This window comes from Bos taurus, chromosome 11 (assembly GCF_002263795.3).
Source record: "Bos taurus isolate L1 Dominette 01449 registration number 42190680 breed Hereford chromosome 11, ARS-UCD2.0, whole genome shotgun sequence".
NCBI classification, from domain to species: Eukaryota; Metazoa; Chordata; class Mammalia; order Artiodactyla; family Bovidae; genus Bos; species Bos taurus.
The window spans coordinates 41,401,540-41,428,588 of record NC_037338.1 but is presented as its reverse complement, the minus strand read 5'-3'; the positions used below and the strand labels follow the sequence as shown (position 1 = coordinate 41,428,588).

General features: G+C 38.9%; 1 long non-coding RNA gene across 2 annotated transcripts in view; it reads right to left on the bottom strand.

The window, feature by feature from the left end:
* Positions 1-27,049, bottom strand: part of LOC107132926 (uncharacterized) — a 597,452-nt gene that overhangs the window by 264,313 nt on the left and 306,090 nt on the right. For both annotated transcript variants that reach the window (XR_003037157.2, XR_009496434.1), the window contains exon 4: positions 1,455-1,564. This is a non-coding gene — a long non-coding RNA (uncharacterized lncRNA). The remainder of the gene's footprint in view (positions 1-1,454; positions 1,565-27,049) is intronic.

Here is a 27,049-nt window from a genome sequence, read left to right as displayed (position 1 = left end):
TCTGGGTGGGCATAAAATAATCACCTGAGCCCTTTAAAGGCACAAAACTTTCTTCATTAGAAAGGAAAGTCAGAGTGTCCAGGTACCCAGGGAATGTAAGACTTGAGAAATTCTTATTGCTGGTTTTAAAACAGAGGGGGCTACATAGCAAGGAATGCAGGAAGCGTCAGCCTTCAGTAAAAAAGTCAGAGAGAATATAAGGACCTCAGTCCTGCAACCACAAAGAACTGAATTCTACCAAGAATGATCTGGAAGTGGGTTCTTTCCCAGAGCCCATGTACAGAAATATGACCTAGCTGACAGCTTGATTTTACCCTAGTGAAACTCTGAGCAGAGAACCTAGCCACAGTGTGCTAAACTTCTGACCTACAAAAGCTAATGAGTGGGTGTTGATTTAAGCTCTAATGCATTTGTGGTAATTTATAAAACAGCAATAAAAACTAATACAGCAGGCATAATATCTCACTCATGTTATTATATCCAACAATGCTAAGCTGAGTGAGTTGTACAGAAGATTGTAGCAATAAATATTTACCTTTCAACTGCAAAAAAAAAAAAAAAATTTTGAGATATAATCCCATCAGCAAGAACAAATAGGCTTAGTAAAAGGCAAAAGGGATGAAATCTTTTTGCCTTTTACTAAGGAGAATTTGTGGAGAAGGCAATGGCACCCTACTCCAGTACTCTAGCCTGGAAACTACCATGGATGGAGGAGCTTGATAGGCTGCAGTCCATGGGGTCGCTAAGGGGCAGGCAGGACTGAGCGACTTCACTTTCACTTTTCCTTTTCACTTCCATGCACTGGAGAAGGAAATGGCAACCCACTCCAGTCTTCTTGCCTGGAGAATCCCAGAGATGGGGGAGCCTGGTGGGCTGCCGTCTATGGGGTCACACAGAGTTGGACACGACTGAAGTGACTTAGCAGCAGCAAGGAGAATTTGGGAAATTCTTAATTTATCAACTCTGATAAGGCCACCTTGGAGTACATTTTGAAATTCCTGAACGTAAGTCCCTAGAATAAACTCAGTTCTGAAAATCTGTCTTGTTTTTTCAAAAGAAATTTATTTTAAGAAATACACAATTTGGGCCATTTGCTAAGAAACACTCCTGGTGACATTACTGAACGGGCACCTCGTTCCATATACCTATGACTACAGTTAAGGTCCTTGCCATCTGCATTTCCAAACCTAGGACTTCAGCTTTTAAATAAAACGACTAATTCTTCCTTTCAATAGGACCACTCTCTTCCTGCTAATTTCTTAAAATGGTTTTTCTCTCTTTTGATCTCAAAATGTGACCAGACTTGAACACTGTTGACATTTAAACGTCATATTAATCTTCTTTTTTTTTTTACTTTCAAGTGAAATGCTACATCTAAAGCTCTTTGCTCTACACCTGCTACGGACTCTGAGGAGGAGGAAGCAGCTGCCCAGCACACACAGAGAGAGACCCACCTTCACAGCCAAGTTCTCCATCTGAAGAGTCCCAAGGGTCCCGGTGAGTCACTTAAATTCAGCTTTCTCATTGGCTCCCAACACTGACCCCTCAGAGCTGCTGTCATGTTCTAATGAGAAAGGAAGAACAAAAGACCTTGAAGAGTGTAGTGGGAACAGCTATGATTATCCTAAGGGACTCCTGCCCTTCCCATTGGCCTGTATACTCTAGTAATTCTTTTCAATGAAACTATGGCAAGATTCATAGGCAGACAACATGTACATTGGCCCATCCATAACTCTTGCCTTGGTACAGTCAGACTATTATTTACCCAATAAACCATAACTGCAGTGGAGGCCCAATAATTCAGCATCTGAGAGGGATCTGCTGCAGAAGAAGTTATTACGGTCCATCAGATCAAAAATTCACTTTTAAAGAAGTGTTCAAATACAGATGTACACAATGGGCTGAAATTATTACAGACTATTTTGCCAAATAATACACATTTTCAAAATTACTGTAGTGCTTATCATACACCTCACTGTGTGCTTATCCCACACACAGAAGGGCTTTTTTTTTTTTAATGAAAGAAAATAAAAGGGGGGAAAAAAGGACATAAACCACCATTTCAAAATATAAAGATTATATTACAAATGAAGAGAAGCCCCAAAATCTAAAAGGTAAAGACAGGTATTTCTTTCTAATTCATATTGTGTAGGTTGTTTTTATTATTATTACTTTTTTTTTTTTTTTTACCCCTCAAGTCTCATCAGCTGAAAAGACACTGTCAGCCTTCACTCCCAATGTTCTACATGTTTTCTGTTTGTGTTATTTTAAAAGGTCTGAACAAAGAGCTTGCTGTATTGCAGGCAATTTGGAAAACCACTAAAGTTACAATAGACAGTGAATATCTTTGCTTCTTGCAGTTTCGCTCCACAGAAAGAAATGAAGGTATCCCTCTCTGATGTCTGTCTTGTTTTGTTTTGGTAATCACTCCTGCACGTGGTGTGTACATACAGAACGACAGAGGCTCAGGTTCATGAGAATCATAAGAAAATGACTCAAAATCCTTAATGTTAAAAGGCTTGATTAGGATAAATAGTTCAAATTTCATAAGATGTAAATAATTGCAATCTATCAAAAGTCTATTTGTATTAATTAAAGTTTTCCATTTAGGGGTAGGAGAGTATGCACTAAAAATGAAACTTCCATTCTACAATCCAAGTGAACCCTGGAAATATCCATATAATGGTTTTGTGTGTGTGTGTGTGCATTTCTCACCTCTTTCACCAAGTTGTTCCCTCTCTTTTCTTTCTCTCCGTCTCACACTCTCTCTCCCTCCCTCTCCTTTTTCTTTTTCCTTTTCCCTCTCTCTCCATCTCTCCCCTCATCTCTCTGTCATAACCCCTCTTTCTCTTATACACATAGAGAAACCAGTAGACTAATTAGAGTGCCCCTAACTTTTTTTGTTTGCTTTGATTCAGGAGGCCAAATGGCATTACATAGCCTATCCTCATCCATTTTAGGATTTTTCAAAGAATGTCTTCATATATTTTTCTTACTATTTTATGAAAGAACCAAAATCAGAACCTGCTTTTTCACTCCTTCTTTCCTCTTTTATCAGGATCAGTATATTTTTTTTTCCCTGCCTAGAAATGATCCCTTCAAAAAGTCAGCAAAATATTTTGGCTGTCTTCAGCAGTGCTTTGGGCTTCTCTGTTACAAATTGTATAAACATTTTCCAGACAGGGGAATTTGAAGGGTTTAAATTATTTTTTTTTTAATGATGTCTGTATTCTAGCACATTCACATTTGCAAGAGGAAGATGGAGGCAAGGAAAGCTACCACAGAACATAATATGTCTGGAATCAGAGGACTATTGAGCACTATGCAAATCTGAGAAGGGAAAATATCTTCCTCATACATTATCTACAGCAAGGATTCTGAGTTTCCCAGGCTGATGAAACAAATGCTCTTGCTGGATGTGGTCTGTCATTCATATTGAGCTCACATATTTTACTTCCTGAAACCAAACAAATACTGATAAACTACTTCAGTGAGCCTTTAATCAAAATTTCGGCAGCACGCAGTTGGCAACAGAAAGATTGGTCTGTGGAGCCTGAAACCCTTTCATCATCAAATATACAGAAATAATAATTATATTTATCGGTTTGGTTCAGGCTGCACACCAAGATTTAGCCTTGCCCTAAGGACAGAGAAATCATCAGGCATTTGTCATCTCTAAAGGAAAAAAAAAAATCCTTAATAACTGAGAGGTTAAATGGTTCTCAATAGTTGTGGGACTGAGAAAAAGGTAATAAAAATAATACATTACTTTTAACATTTTCCCCTTGTAATGCCATAACAAGCTGTGTTGTGTACTAACCAATTAGCACCTCCAATAATAACCCTGAAAGCACCAGTTAAGCATCTAGCCTGACCAGTGAAATTTTTTTGAGGGAAGAAACTGTCCCATGATTCTGCTTTTCATCCTTTCAGGAGCTGTTTGTCTATGTAAACATATTTCAATACAACTTATTCCCCAAACAGTTGAAAATCTGATCAAATGAATAAAGGCATCAAGTTTGAAACACATTTTATGGTGGCAATAATGTATCTTAATTTGGAGTCTACAAAAGCAAAAACAGACCAGAGCCTGGTGAACTGCAGTTACTTGGTTCTGAATCCAGGAAGCTGGAGTGAAGGAATGGGGTGGATGAGTCAGAAGAGGAGGGAAAGAAAAGTCAGAGTGAGTCTTGAGCTGATTATCACTGTGGACACCTCAGGCTTATTCCCTTTGCGACCCCTAAGGAACTGGGAAGAAATGAAACTCAGAACTGTTTCTCTGCAGGATTAGAAGGTGGGGCACCTACCCTCTGATCCAGTTCACAGCTGAGTCGCCCTGACCCGGGAGCTCTGGGTCCCCGTCTTTCATGGCTCCACCTTAAACTAAGGCCTGGGAGAAAACCCTGCAGTAGAGAAGCTGAGGGCAGCTGGACGTAGGAAGCCAAATGCAAGCACAGGGATTGCTTACTGGGGCTGAGGGCAACAAGGGAATGAGGATCGGGGCAGCTACATAGTTCTTGCTGTAGAATCACTTAAAGAGATCATTTTAGGTTCCTCTCAAAAACTAAGTTTAAGCTATCAAGCCATGAAAAGACATGGAGGAAACGTAAATGTGTATTACTAAGTGAAAGAAGCTAATCTTAAATGGCCACATACTCTATGATTCCAATTACATGATAGTCTGGAAAAGGCAAAACTATGAAGACAGTAAAAGGATCAGAGGTTGTCAGGGGATGCGGGAGGTGGTAGGTCAGGGAAAGGGAATAGGGGAAAATTCACTGTATGATATTATAATGTCCAGTTAGAACTGGACATAGAACAACAGACTGGTTCTAAATTGGAAAGGAGTACGTCAAGGTTGTATATTGTCAACCTGTTTATTTAACTTATACGCAGAGTACTCATGAGAAACATTGGGCTGGATAAAGCACAACCTGGAATCAAGATTGTTGGGAGAAATATCAATAACCTCAGATATGCAGATGACACCACCCTTATGGCAGAAAGTGAAGAGGAACTAAAGAGCTTCTTGATGATGGTGGTGAAAGAGGAGCCTGAAAAAGTTGGCTTAAAGCTCAACTTTCAGAAGACGAAGATCATGGCATCTGGTCCCATCACTTCATGGCAAATAGATGGGGAAGCAATGGAAACAGTGACAGACTTTATTTTTGGGGGCTCCAAAATCACTGCAGATGGTGACTGCAGCAATGAAATTAAAAGACGCTTACTCCTTGGAAGAAAAGTTATGACCAACCTAGAGAGCATATTAAAAAGCAAAGACATCACTTTGCCAACAAAAGTCCATCAAGGCTATGGTTTTTCTAGTAGTTATGTACGGATGTGAGAACTGGACTATAAAGACAGCTGAGCGCTGAAGTATTGATGCTTTTGAACTGTAGTGTTGGAAAAGACTCTTGAGAGTCCCTTGGACTGCAAGGAGATCCAACCAGTCCATCCTAAAGGAAATCAGTTCTGAATATTCATTGGAAGGACTGATGCTGAAGCTGAAATTGCAATCCTTTGACCACCTGAGGCAAAGAACTGACTCTTTGGAAAAGACTCTGATGCTGAGAAAGATTGAAGGCGGGAGGAGAAGGGGTGACAGAGGGTGAGATGGATGGATGGCATCACTGACTCAATGGACATTAGTTTGAGTAAACTCCGGGAGTTGGTGATGGACAGGGAGGACTGGCGTGCTACAGTCCCTGGGGTTGCAAAGAGTCAGACATGACTGAATGACTGAACTGATATTATAATGACAGATACGTAATTTTACATTCATCCCAATCCATAGAATGTCCACCAAAAGTGAACTGTAATGTAAGCTATGGACTTTAGGTTACTATGATGTGTCGGTGTATCAATAGGTTCATCAGCTGTAACAAGTGCATCAATCACACTAGTAGGAGATGTTGATTTCTAGTTGGGGGGCAGGGGGACAGGGGGCCCTGTGCATGGTGGGCTGGGAGTACATGGGAAATCTCTGTACCTTCTCAGCTTCCCTATGAACCTAAAGTGCTCTTAAAAAATAAAAAAAATAAAGTCTTAATTTTAAAAAGTAGATGTAAGAGCACTGAGTACAGTAATTAAGAGTAAATATATAAATACAGTAAAGCACAGTAAAGATTATTTATGTGGGATTACCTTTGCAAAACACATATATTCAGAGGAAGTCTTTATTATCCCCCACTCCATGTGCCTCAAGACAAATACCACCACTCTCCTTTCCTAATTTTCCTTCTCATGTCTTCTTTGTCCTATTTTTCTTCTTACTTTCTTCTTACCTCAATAGTGTTTCTTTCTCCTCCATTCCATAAACTGCCACTAAAGTAGTTTTGGGTCATTTGATTATTAGAATATGAGTTAATAAAAAAGCAAGCAGATCTGTCTTACTTGTCACATTTAATATTGGAAAAACATCTAAAAAAATCTTCTTTGGTCTATTTATAGAGAGGGAGGAAGCAGGTAAGGAGGGAAACGAGGAAAAGGAGAAAGAGAGGAAGAATAAGGACGGAGGGAAGAAGGGAAAGAAGGTAGGAAGAGTGGATGGAAAGATGGGAGGGAGGGAGAGAGGAAGCAATGAAAGAAGGGGTCTTTGAGACCTTCTTTGCAATGTTTCCTGGTTCAGTTATGGTGTATCCTCTAATCCCATCACTTTGGGATATATTAATATTTGCCTATTTTGACACTTTTCCTGGCCAAACACTCCCACCAGCTTCATTATACTGAATCTAGCAGTCATTAGGGTCTCCTGTTAGAACTTACTACAATATCTACAGTTGCCACATCTCTAATTTAAGAGGACACACACCTGCTTTAATTACAGAGCCCTTGAGAGATAACAAGATATAAGTAACATGACCAGATGAGAGTCAATTGCTGAAATTGTTTCCTGATAAAATGTATTTAGCTCCAGAGGCTAAAGCTCACTAACTCATTCCTATACAGCATCAAGATGTCAACAGGCACATGGCTACTGGGAATAATTGAAATGCCTCTCTTCATTGAAAAACTGCCCATACAGTAAACAAAGCCCACAAGACATGGCAGTAGATGTGCAGAGTCATTTCTGGCTTGCTCTGTCATCGGCAGAGACTGTGAACGTGGGAAAACTGCAGCAGCTTCTGCCAGGGTAGATAGTATCCCACATTTCTGTCTCCTCAGCGGATACCATCTTGTGGACCTAACAACCACTCTTGGGGTTTAGCCCTCAGTTTTTTGCTATGTCTTTGTTAATTTATGTTTTATATAACCTTGAAAAGACTAACAAAAATGTGTTTCATTGGTTTTCAATCTGCAGCCTTTTATTAATGGGTGAAAGGTTGAGTGACATTACACACGGGCCATGAACTATAGTACAGCATTCAAGGCCTTTCCCAACTCTACATCATCTCATCTCTAGAAGACTCCTGTCGTTTAGCAGGTCTGATTATCACCAGCCTATCTCACTGTAAGAGTCAGGCTAGGACTCAGCGTTTGAGCCAAAAGACTTTATTTCACGCTCACACAAAGTCTGCTGCAGTTTCTAACACCTTTCCAAAGCAGCGACCAGCACAAAGTGACTCAGAGATACAAGTTGCTTCCATCTGGGGTTTCTGCATCCTAACCAGGGGCCTCCAGAATTACTCTAACCGGGGGAGAGAGAACTGGAGGGTCACACACTGACTCCCGAATGCATTGCTTATAACAGCGGACCCAACCTTTGGGCACCAGGGACCGGTTTCGTAGAAGACAATTTTTCCACAGATGGCGGGGGGGATGGTTTCGGGATGACTCAAGCACATGACACCTATTGTGTGCTTTATTTCTATTATTATTACATCAGCTCCACCTCAGATTATCAGGCATTAGATCTCGAAGTTTGGGAACCCCTGGACCAAAGGAAAACATGTCGGTTCATGGCCCACAGGCCAGAATTAGTAATGCTGCATTGCTAGTTGGGAAAGGCCTGGGATATAAAGAGGAGCTCTCAGATACTCAGGAAACAGTAAATGTCTTTGCTACACTTATTAATACATTCTTCACACCCACAGCAAAGTAATATTCCTCAAAAACTATTTTTATCCTATTCTTCCCTCTATAAAAAGCTTAGGAAGATTTTCACAGCACCTGGCATTTTTATATGACTTAACATTTAGTCATCTTTTCCCAATGTGTTTAAGTCTTCAAGAGGCCATAATTAAAATGATATTTTTGAAAGAGGTAATAGTGTGGTCATGATTAAGATTCTGCAGTTTTGGCATAAGGTCAAAGTTCTGGAAAGAAAAAGATCATAAGATCGAGGAGAGCAGAGCCTACGTCTGTCTTCTCAGTCACTGACTTTTCATCATTATCACCTATTACAGTATCAGGAAGTATTTTTAAAGTCTAATTGTACCGTGTAAGTTCCCCTGCAGCTAGTTCTAGCTCCTAAAGCAAACCCAACCTCCTTTCCACTAGCAGTGACCTTCTTAGGTGTCCTCTTCTGCTTCTCTCTGACACTGACTCCCACATACACAATCATAAGTATAACAATGATGAACACAACTTGGATTTACAACTTACAAGGCACTTCCACATATACTATTTGTGAGCCATTAACTCTTCTATAAGATAAGCCAAGTAGGTATAATTATTCTACTTTACAGATGAAGAAGCAGAATGTCAGAAACATTAAATATTTCATACTTCTTCTGACTTTCAGTCCACGGTTCTTTTCACCATCCCCATATTCATAAGAATGTGGGCCGACATGCTGTTCACTCTATGCTGTTCATAGCTTTGCTCTAGTCTGCTCTGCTCCACCCTGCCTACCGTGTTTCCTTTTTCCTTTCTCCAAGACCTGGTTCACATGCTCTCTCTTCCAGAATATCCCTTTGACTACACCAGAACATTCCCCCACCAATTCTGTTTGTATGTATGATCTATAGCAGGATCGTCCTCTGCCTGTGCTCCAAGCCTTCTCCCTAATCAGACTGGAAACTTTTATGGGGGAAAAACTGTATCTTCCAACCATTTTCTTTGACCCTAAGTATCTACAGTGTTCTTAGTGCATGGTTGCTGACCATTATATTTTGAAGCAAGAAGAAAACATCTGAGTATCACCCATACTTCCTGTATAACCCAAACTCTAAATGGTACATGGAGCTGACTTTGTTTATAGACTCTAATATCAATATCGTACTACTATGATAGAATTTAAAGGCATCCTTATTTTAGATAGATCTTAAAAATGTTGTTTATGAATTCAAAGATTCTTAGGAAGAATTAAATACCTATTTTTGCTCCAAGGAATATTCCATAAAGATAGAATAAATGGGACAAGAATGATTAGCAAATCTTTTAATAACTAACTGAAAATACAAAAAGCAAACTACGAGATTCAATGATTGTCAATTCAGTCCAGCATATTCTTTCTCACAATAAGACTTGCAGAGGGAGGGATGAGAGATAATTTTATAGAAGGGAGTAGTGATCCCTAATGGTATCAGCTTCAAATCAGTGAATATAATTAAATTTATTTTGAAGCTATTTTTCTTTACTTTATGTACTGGGTTTTATATAACTACCTATTATGCAAAGCAGCACTTATATTTATTTGTATAAAGCCTGCCTATAGCCCAAGCATCCTGAAAATTGTTAAAGAGGTTTATCTCCCCTGTACTTTAGGTAATCCAGATCCTAACAAGCCTTGTCCTCCAGATTCCAAATTAGTCCTCTTTTGTCTTAGATAGTGAGATTACAAAAATTCTTTAGTATTGCTAAAGTGAGTCAGGTTTCTTTTTCCAAAGTACATGGGCTAAATATTTTTGAAATTAATTGCCTTGTATAAGAAACAGGCTTGCTCAATTACAATTACAGTTGCAACAGTGAGACACAGACCCAAACAAAATACTATTCCTCTAAGTTGCCAGTGGGATTCGGTGGGTGGTGAGGAAAACACATGACATTCTAGTTAAACAGGGTAGTTGTAATTCTCCATGCTTATCACCAACATCTTCAAATCACACACTTCCGCAGTTCAGCATTCTCTTGGCTTATACTCATAATTCTTTTTAACTTTAACAGAATGGGCCAGCTAGTGAGTGGGGAATGAGATAAAGATGTGGGTAAGGTTTCTAACGGGTTGAGTCAGATATGTATTTAGATATGCAGAAAGAGAATTTCACATTAGGATCAAGAAAAGGGTAACATTCTGGCTTATTTCCTCCCCTGCAAAGAAAACTTGAAATGTTAAGACAAAGTAGGCCACAGTGAAGTTTAAAGTGTAGATGTTTCCAAATTATTCAGGGCATTTATGCTAATTGTACTGACAAAGAGTCTATGATTATTTTGGTTCCCTCGCTAAGAATATTAAAAGATCTGGGCTGACAAAAAGAGGTATGTAAAAGTGAAGTTTTATTACAGATGTCAAATTTGTTAAAGGGTGATTCATGATAGATTACTTTATTGAAGCATGTAGTAAGTTTAATTACAAATCTTTTCAAATCTCCCCCCACCACCCTGCTTAACTCAATAAAGAAAAGGAAGAAGGTATGGTTTATTTTCAAGGGTAGGCAAAAATTATTCATGGAAACAATATGATAAAAACTAATAATCCCAAGAAGTTTAAAATTTTTAAAAAGAAAAGGAAAGAAAGAACCAGCAAAATATGGCTGGAACTGATGGTGTATGATTACACCAAGCACTTTTTTTGTTGAAGCAGGAAAAAGATTTATGTTCCACTGGAAAAGAATGTGTGTAGTGTGAATGATACTGAAAGGTAACTGAACAGAGGCTGATGTGGAAGATAAGGGTGCAAACGCTCACAGAGTTAATATGCTGGGTCACAGACATATAGAAGGAAGAATGTTAAAGCCTCTGCATGGGTCCTGGAATGATTACAGATGATTTTTCATAAGTGTACACTTTACTTTTCTACTCTACATATCTGTTTAGCTTTTAAAAAATTAAAACACATACTTCCAAATTTATGTACAAATATCCTTGCATTATAAGATTTACTTTTAAAGAAATATGTTGGGTGAGGGGAGGTCTACATCATTAGGGTCCATTAGAATAAGTACCTGGATTCCAAGTGAGACAGAAGGAATGTTCTCTTATATGCACCCAAGGCAGAGGCCCTCCAGTTTGATTCCAAATGAATTTGGTGAAGTTTTTCAGTTATATTTGATGATGAAGCAGTTGGACTAGAGATGAATAAAATGTAATAATAGACAATGCCCATTGCAATGGAAACCATATATCATTCATCCTAATTTTCCAAACAAGATGTACTTTTTCCATCTCTTGGATATCAGTGTTTCTATTTCTCAAGTTGCATTAGACTATTTACTGTGCACTCATTTTTTTTTCATCTCAACTTTTTCCCCATTTAGGGGTGGACTACAGTCCATGGGATCACAAAGAGCTGGACATAGCCGAGCACACACACACACATTTCCACATGCAGTGTCTTACAAAAGTAAATTAAGCAATTGTTGAGTTGTCCCCATCTTGTGCTGGTTTATAGATAAATGAGTTGACAGTTAAAAGAAGTATGTACTGGCTGCCTATCATGTGCCCAGCTCTGTGGGAAATGCCAGACAAAAAAGTCTCTTATTCCTTAACCCGAACACCAGTTGGACAATCAAGACAAGGAAGAAGGACTAAACAAGATTTGATTATGGATGTCAACTCAGATGTCACATAAAATGAAGGATTATTTGTGGAGCACAGGAAAGTAAGTGCAAAAGCAATTTGAGGAAAAATAATACATATGGTTAAATTCATCAGAGAAGACTTCAAGGAAGAGATACAGTAACTAACTAGGCTTTGTAATATGATACAGGTATAGATGGACAGAAACTAAATGGTGAAGGAAGTTACCACTCATTGAGAACCAATTATGGGTTCTACTAAATCAGTGCAATTATACTCATTTCATAATTGAGAAAAATGGGATGGAAGAGATTTAGAGAGATTTAGTAAAAAGTTTCCCAGGAACAAACCTCTATTAAGTGCTACAGCTTGGACTCAAATCCAGGTCTGTGTAACCCAATGGTTGAATACCCTTCACTACATGGGAAAAGGAATATTAAGAGGAATAAGAAATATAGGTGGTAGAGATGATCTGGCTGGCTGGCAAAGCATCCTGGATGCCACTTATACCAACTCCTTTATTTTACAGAGCCCGTGGTCCAAGGAGAGTATAAAAAATGGTCAAATCAGCAGAATCATGCAAATAGGGCAAAGGAAGCTCCTCAAGCTTTGGAGATGGCCAGAGCGTACTTTAAGATGATTTGTATGCCCCAGGCCAAGCATTTCTCTGTGGTACAGGGCTCTTCGAATCCAATCCACACATAATCTTCTTCTCCCAGAGGAGCTCTGAGCATTTGGTGTCTCTGGGTTTAAGGAGCCACCAGAATTTCTGACCAAGAAAGAAGAAGCCAAATGAAGGTGGGCTGCAAACACAGGTGCCTCAGTAGTCCTGAATTAGGCAGTGCACCCTCAGCCTTATCAATTCAGAGACCAGAATGAGTTGGCTTCTGGAAGCCCAGCATCTAGAAATTAACCAATTTTTTTTCTTTTTTTTTTTTTGGAGTGTTGGCTCCATGCCCAGCACTATTTATGAATGCATGTGTGCTAAGTTGCTTCAGTCGTGTCCAGCTATTTTTGACCCTAGGGACCATAGCCTGCAAGGCTCCTCTATCTAAGGGATTGTCCTGGCAAGAATACTGGAGTGGGTCACCATGCCCTCCTCCAGGAGATCCTCCCAACCCGGGGATCAAAACCTTGTCTCTTCTGTCTCCTGCATTGGCAAGTGGGTTCTTTACCACCAGCGCCACCTGAAAAGCCCCAGCACTGTGCATATAAATCTACAAACCCACAATGGTGGACATCATTTAAGAAACTCTGGCTTAAGTAACACAACAAAGGGGCTAATTTCATGGGCTCTGGAGGCAGTCCCTGTGTTTCATATCTCATCCTCTCACTTACCAGCTATGTGACCTTGGGCAAGGCCCCTCATTGGCCTTCAGTTTCCTGATTTGTAAAATGAGGGAAATAATACTACCTAAATTAATTTAGATTATCCAAGTAAAGCTTTTAGAAAATACCCAGAAGCTAGAAGATACCTAATAAACATCAAGAATGAGGAAGAGGGGAGGGAGAAACCAGGGCCTCTGCTGCTGTTTGTTGGCCCTACTACTATAACTGATCCATTTCCATTTCTTCTTTGATTACTTGTATACTCACAACAGGGTTTCCCAGGTGATGCTCGTAGCAAAGAACCCACCTGCCAATGCAGGAGACATACAAGAAGTGGGTTCAATCCGTGGGTCAAGAGGAGCCCCTGGAGGAGGGCATGGCAATGCACGTCAGTATTCTTGCCTGGAGAATCCCATGGACAGAGGAGCCTGGCAGGCTATAGTTCATAGGGTCAGATGTGACTGAAGCAACTTAGAACGCATACACATACCCACAATCAACTTTGTACATGCAAAAATACCTATTCATAACTGTTTTTGCTGGATGTGATTTATCAGTATAGTTGATAGCATTTTATAGAAATATGTTCTAGGTGAGAACATATTAAACTGAAATTCTTCTGGTTCCTTTAATGAACTTTATACTACAGGAAACACTAGATCATTCAGAACAGGCTGTAGTAATGACCCCTGAGATTTCAATGACTTAACACTCCATCTCCCCTTTCCTGTATATACCATTTCTGATTGGGTTCATTCTCTACTGGGTGATCTAGACGTGGGCCTAGGTCAATCTTGCAATCTTATCTTGCAATCTTCCGTCTACTGTCCTTCACATCTAATACACCACTGGAGACAGTGAGGGAGGGATGGAAGAAAAGCAGAAGAAAGGACAGAGAAAGGCAGAAAGAGATACAGCAAGAATGTGGACAGTCCACCCACCTTTAACTGCTTTACTCAACTTACTTATGGGTAGGGCTTCCCTGGTAGGTCAGTGGTAAAGAATCCGCCTGCCAATGCAGGAAACACAAGTTTGATCCCTGGATTAGAAGATCCCCTGGAGAAGGAAATGGCAACCCATTCCAGTATTCCTACCCAAGAAATCCCATGGACAGAAGAGGCTGTTGAGCTATAGGCTATGGTGTCGCAAAGACTCAGACACAACTTAATGACTAAACAACAACAAAAGACATATGGGTAAGAATGAGTCACATCAACCTACCTAAATAGGCAGAGACTGGGAAATGAAGAGGATGTGAATAGTTGATCATTAACATCTCCTTTGGAGAAGGCAATGGCACCCCACTCTAGTACTCTTGCCTGGAAAATCCCATGGACGGAGGAGCCTGGAAGGCTGCAGTCCATGGGGTCGCTGACGGTCGGACACGACTGAGCAACTTCACTTTCACTTTTCACTTCCATGCACTGGAGAAGGAAATGTCAACCCATTCCAGTGTTCTTGCCTGGAGAATCCCAGGGACGGGGGAGCCTGGTGGGCTGCCGTCTATGGGGTCACACAGAGTCGAACACGACTGAAGCGACTTAGCAGCAGCAGCAACATCCCCTTAAGGTGTAATCAGTTCAGTTCAGTCGCTTAGTCATGTATGACTCTTTTCGATCCCCATGGACTGCAGCATGCCAGGTTTCCCCGTCCATCACCAATTCCCAGAGCCTACTCAAACTCATGTCCATTGAGTCAGTGATGCCATCCAACTATTTGATCCTCTGTCATCCCCTTCTCCTCCTACCTTCAATCTTTCCCAGCATCAGGGTCTTTTCCAATGAGGCAGTTCTTCACATCAGGTGGCCAAGGTATTGAAGTTTCAGCTTCAGCATCAGTCTTTCCAATGAATATTCAGGACTGATTTCCTTTAGGATGGACTGGTTGGATCTCCTTGCAGTCCAAGGGACTCTCAAGAGTCTGCTCCAACACCACAGTTCAAAAGCATCAATTCTTCGGTGTTCAGCTTTCTTTATAGTCCAACTCTTGCATCCATACATGATTACTGGAAAAAAACATGGCTTTGCCTAGATGGACCTTTGTTGGTCAAGTAATGTCTCTGCTTTTTTAATATGCTGTCTAGGTTGGTCATAGCTTTTCTTCCAAGGAGCAAGCATCTGCGTAATATCCCAGCCTAATCGCTAGGTTTGTAGTTTAAAATTTGTGAACTGTAACAGGTGAGGAGACTCAAGGTCCGCCGAGACCTCAGTGTTTGGCTGTACTTATGGCAAAGGTATATTCCTCAAGCAAAGGGTACAGAATTGAAACATTTTCATGAGTAGATTCCAGGGTAGAGAAAAGGCCTTCAATACAGACCTTTAGTAAAGGACCTCAATAACTTGATAACAAATGTTATGAGAGAAAAAACAAAAAGAATTTTATAAAGAACCTAATAAAAAGTTGGAAGCATTTTAATCTATAAATGCAAAATATTACTATAAGAGAAGCATACACGGAGACATAATTTTGTAAGACCTGATTTCCTGTCTATCCCAGTTAGAAAAAGACCTTTCCTGTAACATTAGCTGCATTAACAGCATATCTGTAGCAGAAATTTGAATGTTAGAGCAGAGTTTATTCTCACTTATACCCTCAGGTCATAACCTATTGCTCAGCCATTTCTACTCAACAATCTAAGAAAGTGTTTCCTTAAACTGTAACTTTGGAATCAAGGAAATCATTGAAAAATAATTTTAACTTTATTTGCCAAAGACTTCTGTTTTTTTCAAAGATTCTAACAGGTAAATAAGCTATATTAAAACAATTAATTTTAAATGTTTTGTAAATCAAATATATGTTTGTATGTGTACTTATGTATGAGTAAAAGCACTTTTAATAGCCCACAAACTAATGAGACATGAGGCCAAAATAAAGAATCAATTGTGTCCATGAAACTTCATTCAATGTTGAATGAATTACTACCCCAAGAACCCACATACACATACATGTGCATGATATTAGCTTTCGGGAAAGCCACCATGAAAAAAAATATATATATATATGAAAAAAAAACCTGAAGGATTCTGCTTTCAGATTTCTTGAGAAGCATCTGTAATTTTTATTCTACTTTAAAGAAATTACAATTGAAGATCATAAAGGCTAGCATATTAGCATGCTTTATGCAAAAAAAGACTGCAATTGCAATTATTGGGCTCATATTCAAAGTTCTAAGTTAAAATGCTTCCTATATATAGATATTATTTTTATGACTCTTTTATCAGCTTTATCAGTAAATTGAACAACTACCAGTACCAGCTGAGTCAGATGAGAAGACATTCATTGTCCATATATGTATAGATATTTCTGTCTTCAATGTAGAACATTAGGAGCAAATCAGGAGCATCATCTTAAGCTGATTTTATTAGGAAAAAAGCTACAGACTTGTTTAAGTTAGCATAGGCAGCCTTGTCACAGGTAGTTAAGCTCTTGGAAATACTGTAAAAAGCTCAAGAACCGTCATTACTACCTTTGAGGCCCTGTAGACATCTATAGTTTGGTACTAGGGAAATTTACAACTTAGCTCAACTGATTTACTACTTTAGCGTAGCAAAACCCTAGGGTAAACATTATAAAGTTTTATCAAGCAATAAACAAAGATATGTTTGCATATAAACATTACATATAATACATACACATATTATATGTACACAGACATATACCATAGACATGTATATGTATGTATGTATAGCTTTCCCAGGTTTATTTCTTTTTCAACCATCTCTTTTTTAAGAGTTTAGTAAAATCTTCTATCCACAGCTGAATAGAGAAGCAAAACCTCAATACTGGGTGAGCTCCGGTTCCTCCCAGGTTTTCATATACTTCTCAGGACTATACTTCCTGGTAAGGCACTGGGCCTTAAAATTAATACTTGACAGCTTCTAGCCTAAAATAGAAGGGAGTTCCCTGGGGAAGTATTTGTTTCATGTTCTTTCTGTATGTTTGTTTTCCAAATACAAGCTTATGGTCTTTACCCAGTTGAAATGAACTGACTATCCAAGAATGGGTTCTGATCTCAAACACTTTTTTAAAATTCTAGGTAATTTTATGCTGTCAGACTCAAAAGATTGGCACTGGAACACACAGAAATCAGGTCAGGACACAGAACCTTGATAAACTCAAGCAACAGTTATAGACAGATAAACATACTTCTAATACAACATGAACAGTCAACAATACAGCTAAGTATATAATGTTACAGGTAGGAATGCAAGTTTGGGAAATCCACAGAAACAGTAATATTAGTTTTGTGGAAAATAGGCATTTCCTAAGATGAAATGAGGAAAAGAAAAGCTGAGAGTGAAAAAGAGGAGCGTGTGGATTTTAAGCAGAAGGAATAACATGAAAGAAGAGAAAGTCACCTGCAGAGTATGGCCTCCCAGCCAACTCCAGCTTCCTCACCCCTCATCTGGGTCTTCATGACGTGCTCTCAATCTCAGGTCTCACTGGTCGTTCCCTTTCTGCCTAGCTCTCCAGCCCCAAGGAGCCCTTCACTCCCCATTGTCCATCCACAGAACCCTGCGAAGGCCTATGCATGCTGCCCCCAGAGATTTAGGATAAATGTATACTCTGAGGACAGAATATCCTTAGGGGGAAAAAACTGTCAACAAAAATAAAAGATTCCATCTTCCTGGATGTTTTCCTGGTTCCTTAAAAGAAACAAAATCAAAAATTTACCCTTATGCCACAGCTGCAGGACAAGTAACAAAATCAACTGTATTTAATATGCAAAAGCTTGGCTTGCATTAAAACTGCTATAATCCCAGGGACAAAGAACTTCCCAGGAAATTGTAATTAGTGAATACATTCATTCCACACACACACACAAATTATTGAACATCTACTATGTCCATTAACTATTTCTTGTCTGTTATATGGATTAAGTAGTCATATTAATTTTAGATTAATTATTGGAGTAGGTGCACAAAGTAGATTGTTTTCCCATAGTAATTTGAATATATATATTTTTTTCCAATAGAGCATGTTGAGGTGCTAATTATCAATGGAACACACACACTGGAAAATTCTGATCGAGTCTGGATTTCTATCATTAATCTAATATTTCAGCCTCCACTTGAATATCCCCAAGGGTAGTTTGTATCATCAGAGGCAACTTATTTCATGGCCAGAAACCACTGATCATCACTATTGAAAAGCCACTGTTATGGGTAGTGTTGGCTGAGATAATAATAGTAGTTATTATTATTATTACTATCCTGACCCCAAATCTGCCACCTTGAATCATTCTTTCCTTTGTCCTAGTTTTGCCTCCTAACCTTGATGAGTTAGTAAAAAAGCAAGATCTGGTATTATGGAAATGGTGCCTAAACTAAACAGACTAACACAGTGAAGAACCCAGATATTTTACATTAGAGCTGAAGCTGGAAAATCGACGCATTGTTTCTCTTTACATTATAACATTCAAAACTGACTTCTTAGATACATTTACTTAGCAGTACTGGATGCAAGTGTGGTAGTACTCTGTGCAAGGGAGATAGACCTTGCTGCCTGAGAGCTCAGGAACTATTTCCCATAAGCTGAGGATGAGTGGTCTCTTTCTAGCCATAAAGACTGATCTCCAAGAACCTACGAGACACCTTCAGATTTTGTTTCCTGAGAAGAAATTCACATTTGGTCTTAAAAACAGCCTTTTCCAACAAATATATCAACATCATTAGAACAAAGCACAAACTTTCTTTGGTGGCTGGAACTGAGCCCCAGACACGAAGCTTATACTAACAGCCTGGGAAATGCAGCTTGCGGCTTCCAGTCATTGCTGGTCAAACAGAATTTAATGTGAGCTTGACGAGCACCCTGAGGGAAGAAAAAGGCACCTTCGTTTTACAGCCTTCATCAGCATTTGTTTCTAAATCACTCCAGTTTTCCTCCTTTAATAATCAAATAATTCTCTAGCCTTTCATGATTTTTTCCATATATATCTTTTTGTATATTTAATTAACACTGTGATTTTTGATCTACATATGGTGTGTAATAGTTGAGTCTGTCCTACCCTTAAGAAACACGTTAAGCTTAATAAATATATTTATGAGAATTACTTTGTATAGTCCTTATGCAATCAGCCATGCTGGGTATGATGGCCCAAGACGATGAAAACCCATTGACTTTTTGTAGCAAATTAGTCTACCACCTAATCGGTGAACCCTGCTAAGCTTTTGAATTATGACGAGAACCGGCGGCTCAGTTAGAACACTCAAATGAATTATATCAATTCATAAACTTGTTCATGTCCAGATTTCATTAGCCACACATTAACAGCATTTTATGTTTATTACTGCTCTGACATAATCTATAAATAACTGAAATGCTAATCATAGTGTTCTGCCGGGCATCATCATTTAATCATAAAGAGATACATTATTATAAACTATAATAGATAATAACAAGTCTGGGTCAATGGCCGCATATTAAAAGATCACAATTATATCCTATAAGGGTATGTACCTCATACATTTGGTGACACACAGGTCCATATCTAATCACTTGCAAATGTTTCCCCTCTGACATACTTATAGTACAAGGTGACACAATTAAGAAAATATGCTTGTAAAACACTACAATCCTTGAGCATCAAAGTAAACAGAGAACAATTAATAGTGGGAGAAAATATCTTGCCAATGCCAATTCAATTAACTCTTTATTGGTAGGCTTGTTTTTCAGCTGAAAGGAAACCCATGTTCCTAACATATGGGAGAACCAAAAGAAAAAAAAAAAAATGTGCAGATTATCAAAACATAACTAGAAAAACTCTTAAATAAAAACTAAATTCAGTTACAATTGAGTTAAAATTGTAAAACAAAGCCTAACTACTGATTAGATCTTCTCCAAGTCCTATTAATGGTTTATGGCAAACTGTAACATAGTAATCTTAAATTACATTATAAACTAATTTCATGTAGGAATACTCACACTTCCTCGAAAGAAGTAATAACTTTCAGACTCAACAAAGCTACCAAATTCAAACGACCCCGCTGTTATTGTTCATGCCATGATGTCATCACTGCTGTGTTCTGACTAGTTGATGACAGAGCACTGATCAAGTTTGGATATTGATTTAACAAGATGATGGGGTCATTACCTTTGTAGCTTATGTAGTGCTTGTGTTTTTGCTTCAGGAAAATATCCTGATGAAATACTAGCCGCTTACACAAATAATTCCTAAAACAGATTTTCAGGGGAAAGAGTTCTGAATGAGAAACAAGGCTTGACCTAGAGTCCAAGAATTAATGACAGATTATTAAACCGAAGTATTTTATGTAGAGAATTAGCCAGTAATTTAAAGCCGTAGTTGAGCAGGATGCAGAGACAGAGTCTGTCATTGCAAGCACTTGCACCTCAGAGCTCAGGGTGAATAGAGGGAGATAAAGAAAGGAATGTAAAACACTATGGAAACCAACCTCTGGAGACTTAATATTCTGATCAGCTCACCTCCGAACATCTGGCTCTTAAATGTTCAAGCACAAAAACAAGAGAGCTAATGAAAGCAGCACATATTATCTCTCCCATCAATGTACCTCACAAACACCTGCTAAAATTAAAACAAATTGAATCTTGATTGCTGATTAAGTACCCCTTCTTTAGCTAGATATTCTGTCATTATTTGCCCTGGCGCACAATGCGTAAACTGATGAATGGAGAGTGGTGGGCTGCAGCAGCAAAGGTGGATACGAGGCGACTCAAAGTAGATGAATATAAATAGTAGCAGACTAACTTTGTGCACTCTCACCCAGCAAAAAAAGTGAATTTTCACCGCCCCCCCCCCCCCGCCTCGCCACACCTCACCCAAGAATGAAAGTGCTAAAACTGCATTGAAAAAGAAAGGTAAGTCTGTGCTTTATAATATACCGCCTCCCTCCAGCAAATTTCCTTGTCAGGCAGGTCTTGCTGCATTTAATTTACTCACCACAGCCTGGTGACTGAGCTTAAAAAGTACTCTTGACCTGTATTACTAACTGCTTTTATTCAGTTTCTTAGCTGCTGCAACTGCCTTTTTTTTTTTTTGCTTTTTATTTATTTATTTTTTGCATTTGCAAACCTTCCCAGACACAGGCTGGTAATACCAAAAACAGAACCTTCCAGGACACATTTGGTTTGTCCATATCTGAAACAAATACTTGGACTGTGGTTCCAAAAAAAAAAAAAAAGTTACACAATTTACTGCCAATAAACCAAGAGACTATTCAGCGTGCACATTTCAGTTAGAATAAAAATACCCATTCGAGTTTTCATCACACATATATAAATACCTTCCTATGTGAACACTGATGACAGATGTGTGGCTAATCTACCATGTTAACTTCATTTGAGAAATTGTGGTTTTGTTCAAACTTTATTAGCTAAACTCAAATTGATCCTGCTAAGTTTTAACTCCATATTTTACCTGGTTCAAGTATATTTCCAGAATTCATACAACTCAACAGCTCTCCTGTATCTGCAACACATTCACATATATTTTCTGTTAAAATAATCAACTTGCATTTGTTTCAATGTCTTTTAATTAAAACAAACAAACAACAACAAAAAGGAATGGCGTGAGAGAAAAATAGCAGTGTGTAAATCCTTTTTAACACTACAATCTACACAACCTGGTTTCAGTCATTTATTTATTTTTTTGACTAACACGCTAAGGTCACAACACTACATATGTCTGGCATATGCATTTCATCACTGATGATTATACTCTATACAAAAAGTAGCTGCACAGTTATAGGTTATGCCAAAGGGCTATGTTCATCCAAGATCTTATACACAGCATTAAAACAAAGGCAAAAAATGTCCATGGATCACTTATTGTTCCTTGACTTTTTTCTTATTGCATTCTAAATTATTTAAATATACTATTAGGCATCATATTGGAAAAAACAGATGTTTTCTAATTATGAACTGATTTTACAGTGTGATGGTGTCACATATTTAAATTACAAATACACATTTTTAGCATTCCAGCTGTGCTTTACAAGAGTTTAATTTGCTTCTTCTGATATGTCACATTGCACCTGCCTTTTTAAAACTCCTATAAATGTAAAACATTACTCAAACACAATTATTAAGGCATGTTGAAGAATTCTAAAGATCCTGAACAGCTTTCTTTCTATAGAAGATGAATTTTATATAAAGTTTCAATAATGAATCTACCAAATGAGTATTTGGAGTAACATTTACAAATATTTTTAAAGAATATAAATTTGGACTGATGATTTGTATATGGATATATGGTGGTATATAGAATTTGATTTTATTTGTATAGTACCTTTCCTATTAACTATATTTTCAAGCACAATCATACAAACTTAAGCTTAAAATATCTGCTGTGTATTAATAACATAAAAATAAAAATTCAGCATCTATCAAGAACTTAAAGAAGACTTATTGGACAGGAAGTACAAAGGTACTTTGACAGGATTTGAGCATTAGATAAATTATCATTCCTTCTCTTTTAAAGGACAACTCTAAAACATAATCAGATTGATCATCACTTCAGGAAAAGAATCTAAAAATTGAAAAGTTAAATTAATTAAAATTTTCTATAAAATCAATGACCAATGAATCAACAGTGATGGGCTCATTTTTCCTGGGCTGTGAGAGAGTGTTTTCTAGGTGCACTTGAGTTTGGTGTGAAACATTTGATCCACATGAAGCTCAGTGACTTCCCAGGTTTTAAACTGTCATGCCATGAATGGAGAGACAATGGCACCCCCACTCCAGTACTCTTGCCTGGAAAATCCCATGGACGGAGGAGCCTGGTAGGCTGCAGTCCATGGGGTCACGAAGAGTTGGACATGACTGAGGGACTTCCCTTTCACTTTTCACTTTCTTGCATTGGAGAAAGAAATGGCAACCCACTCCAGTGTTCTTTCCTGGAGAATCCCAGGAATGGGGGAGCCTGGTGGGCTGCCGTCTGTGGGGTCACAGAGAGTTGGACACGACTGAAGTGACTTAGCAGTAGCAGCAGCAGCCATGAATGTTAAAAAATAATCCACATAAATATGTGAAAAAGATATATCCATAGGCAAAAGAAGCAACAACTATATAGGTCTTAATATGCCAAAGCCTTTAACTGTGTGGATCACAATAAACTGTGGAAAAGTCTGAAAGAGATGGGCATACTAGACCACCTGACCTGCCTTTTGAGAAACCTATAGGCAGGTCAGGAAGCAACAGTTAGAACTGGACATGGAACAACAGACTGGTTCAAAATAGGAAAAGGAGTATGTCAAAGCTGTATATTGTCACCCTGCTTGTTTAACTTATATGCAGAGTACATCATGAGAAACACTGGGCTGGAAGAAGCACAAGCTGGAAGCAAGATTGCCAGGAGAAATATCAATGACCTCAGATATGCAGATGACACCACCCTTATGGCAGAAAGTGAAGAGGAACTAAAGAGCCTCTTGATGAAAGTGAAAGAGGAGAGTGAAAAAGTTGGCTTAAAGCTCAACATTCAGAAAACTAAGATCATGGCATCTGGTTCCATCACTTCATGGCAGATAGATGGGGAAACAGTGGAAACAGTGTCAGACTTTATTTTTCTGAGCTCCAAAATCACTGCAGGTGGTGATTGCAGCAATGAAATTAAAAGATGCTTACTCCTTGAAAGTTATGACCAACCTAGACAGCATATTAAAAAGCAGACACATTACTTTGCCAACAAAAGTCCGTCTAGTCAAGGCTATGGTTTTTCCAGTGGTCATGTATGGATGTGGGAGTTGGACTATGAAGAAAGCTGAGCGCCCGAGAATTAATGCTTTTGAACTGTGGTGTTGGAGAAGACTCTTGAGAGTTCCTTGACTGCAAGGAGATCCAACTAGTCCATCCTAAAGGAGATCAGTCCTGAGTGTTCATTGGAAGGACTGATGTTGAAGCTGAAACTCCAATACTTTGGCCACCTCATGTGAAGAGTTGACTCATTGGAAAAGACCCTGATGCTGGGAAAGATTGAGGGCAGGAGGAGAAGTGGACAACAGAGGATGAGATAGTTGGATGGCATCATCCACTCGATGGACATGGGTTTGGGTGGACTCTGGGTGTTGGTGATGGACAGGGAGGCCTGGTGGGCTGTGGTTCATGGGGTCGCAAAGAGTTGGACACGACTGAGCAACTGAACTGAACTGAAAAAGAAAAATATGGAGATGGACTATATGCTTTATTTCTGAGAACCAGAGAAATATTTTAAACTTTAAATAATAAATTTAGAAGTCCATCTATATATAATCTCTATATAAAGTCACATAAAGGAATATTTATTTTATACTTACACAAGATATACTGTTTCCTAGTATACTCCCTGTGCTGTGCTGTGCTGAGTTGCTTAGTTGTGTCCAAGTCTTTGAGACCCATGGACTGTAGCCCATCAGGCTCCTCTGCCCATGGGGACTCCCCAGGCAAGAATTCTGGAGTGGGCTGCCAGGCCCTCCTCCAGGGAGTATAGTCCCTAGAAGTAACAATTATTGTTTTGTAGTTTCATATTAAAAGTGACTCTGAGAGAATGGTTGATGAGGAAATAACCAGATATAACTTATTCATCCAATCTTGTTGTTTCAAAATAAGAAAAAGAAGCTTTTCCTCAACAAAATTTTGAAGAACTGACATGTTTTAAATTATATCATGGGGTGTTATTTCCCCCTTTTTCTATTTCCATGATAATGGCTGATAGTAAACCATTTACTCTTCCAAATCTTAATATGGCTAAATGACTTATTTCTGTAAAATACGGTTTCACTTTCCTCATAATAAAACATTCAAGGCAAAGCCAATAAGAGTATATACACAGAGAAACTGGACCCCCACCCCTACCCTAGCCACCTTAGCTGAGTAGCAAAACATAATGGTGAATTGACTTTTTTTAAAAGAGAAATCTAAAGATTAAATGAGGATGGTAAAAGTATTACAGTAATAAGTTTTACTAGCAAACAAATAAAACCACATTGTAAAACCTTTCCCAAAAAGACGCTTTAACTGCAATGCATAATCATATATAAAAACCTAAAATGGAAATTTTTATCCATTAAAGTGTGAACAAGCTAATTCAGAATAAATGGGAGGGCATTTGGAAAGATAAAGTGTTCAGCCAACTCTCTTATTGAACAAAGACCTTATTTTAATCATAAGGTTATTGACTGCAAAGTGTTTCTGCCAAATACAGAACTTTCAAAATGACTCATCCATAAGTCTTATTTTCATAGGGTTTAATGGTCTGTCACAGCCGTAGACTGCCTCTCTTGACCAGATTTCTTTTCCCCAGTCTCCTCGGCCATCTGCCCTGCTTTCTGGGCTCAGCTTTCTTGGTGACTTTTAAGTAGTCCTTCTAGCCCTTACTGTCCTTCAACCTTAACTCCACCCCTGAGATAGAGGAAGCCACCTATGTGAGCAGGACAGGTGAATTGGGTGGTCTAACCCCTGGCCCTTTGGCTCTGATTGCCAACTATTGGTTTGCACTGCACAGGATTACATACCCAGTACTCCCCATTCTCAAGACTGAAGAAAGAGCCCAGAGTCAGCAAGCGTGGATAGCCTTGAGTGAATGGCTCCGGGGACCTTACATGTCTGAAGCAAGGTCCTAGAGTGAAACTCCATGAGTCTTCACTCCTGGGGCAAGAGGAAGGTTAGCAGTTATAAGAGGAATTGAAGGCAGCTTGCCTTATCAGTTACCATGGAAACTAGCAGATGGAGCATGTCCATCACCACCCCTTTGGTAAGATTCCATGTTAGAGATGTTCTGATTCAGGGCTAGAAAAACCACTAGCTGGGGCCAAAGAAAATATGTAGCAAAGTCAGTCATGTGAGCTGGGTGTCACTGAAGCAGGCCCGGAGGAGCAGAGGATGTCCAGAGAGCAAGAGAACTGCCATCTTAGGGGAACTGACCATACACCAACCCTTATTTACATACCACTTCCCAAATCTTCCTCTTGATTCTAGATTTGGCTTCATGTTTCCTACCATTTTAGTGTGGTCATCTCAAGGTTGCAAGACACTAAGATGCCTTCAGATTTCTCCCAATCAGGGAGCCCAAGGACTAAGAGGAGGGAGGGAGGCTCAGAGGAGGGGCCCCAATTGTGCTTGGAAAAGGAGCTCTAGATTAAAGATGTACAACAGCAGGCAATATTTAATTCTTTCTGAAACTGACAACTAACTCTATGTTTAATCTGCCATAAAATGACAGTGACAGACCTCAATCTAAGTGGAAGAGTCTCCTGCAGTTGCAGAAACAGCTGCTCTATTCTTAACAGGGACAAGAACGTGAATTCAAAAGCTGCATGCATGAATGAGAGATATCTTTAAAAATGACTCCCCTGGGATGCTCAAAACTTGAGAATTTACAGACAGTTTTCCTGAAATGTTATTTTCAACACACAGCTGAGACCTCAATGAACAGATTATTAAATTTATGAAATAAGCAGGTTAATAAATAGAATTGCAAAGATCTTCTAAATAACATCAGCTGACCCAAAATACCAGATCTTCAGCTTCTTAAAGCTCCTTGCCAATTCCCTCATATATTCCTTTTATTCATTACTCGTGTTAAGTCTTCTGGACTCTCTAATATGAACATAATAATTGTATCCACTATTCTTACATGAATGATACTAGAGCAATCACCCTTGGATCCCTAGAGAAGCCTTGGTTCTGATCCTTTAATGACTACTGAAGGTGTACTTTTGGCTCACTGTTTTACCTTCAGTCCTTGGGGCACTTCTCTTTATGGATCATTCTATGTATGTTTCTGTGTTACGGTAGAGGTTTATTCAGGAGTATCTGTTTCACCTTCTCTTCATATCCTTGAAATACAGAGGGGGGAAAAAGAGAAGTTGCTACAGCTGTGGAAACCAAACATGTTAACAAGTAATCTGAAATACTCCAGGAGAAATTTCATGTCATGCAAAATTGAATGGAGCCCTAACATAAGACAGGGAATTTAGAGGGTAAAAAAGTTGGGATGTTCCAGTCACCTTCACTGTATACCTCTTTCCAGTAATATGGTGGCCTTGCTGACCATAGAACAAGAAAGTGAGTAGAAACTGTTTTATGAAGTCACCAGAGCTAATCCATTTTCACTGTGCCACCCCATTCTCAATCCCTTTCAGTCCCT